Source organism: Mycetomoellerius zeteki, unplaced genomic scaffold (genome assembly GCF_001594055.1).
Source record: "Mycetomoellerius zeteki isolate Tzet28-1 unplaced genomic scaffold, Tzet1.0 scaffold133, whole genome shotgun sequence".
NCBI classification, from domain to species: Eukaryota; Metazoa; Arthropoda; class Insecta; order Hymenoptera; family Formicidae; genus Mycetomoellerius; species Mycetomoellerius zeteki.
Window position 1 is genome coordinate 348,739 of NW_017256266.1, and position 435 is coordinate 349,173.

Below are 435 nucleotides of genomic sequence, written 5' to 3' on the forward strand. Positions count from 1 at the left end.
ATAATAAAAAATAATTATAGGTAATTTTTAAAGATTATAATTTATCGCCCATTATTGATATCAAATTTTTGATTTACCTGATACATATCGTTAAAATTAAGTAGATCTTTATTTTTAGGACTACTCATAACAAGTAATTTCTTCAATAAATAAATACGTAATAGTTAAGAATTACCTCTCAAACTGATTTTCCCAAGCTTAGCACAAAAGTATAGGCAGTTATCGTTGCAATAAAGTCGTTAGCAAGTCGTTTTTATAAATGATAAAATTTATGGCGTTACTTTATTTCCCATCCCTGCATTTTTTATACAAATATATTTGCGTGAAATATTCCTTTTCAATTAGTTATTCAGTCAGACGATTCATAAAATAAGAACCATGGAAAGATTCTTAACTATAAAAATTCGAACTTTGGGTAGCCTTTTCATCAGTGTT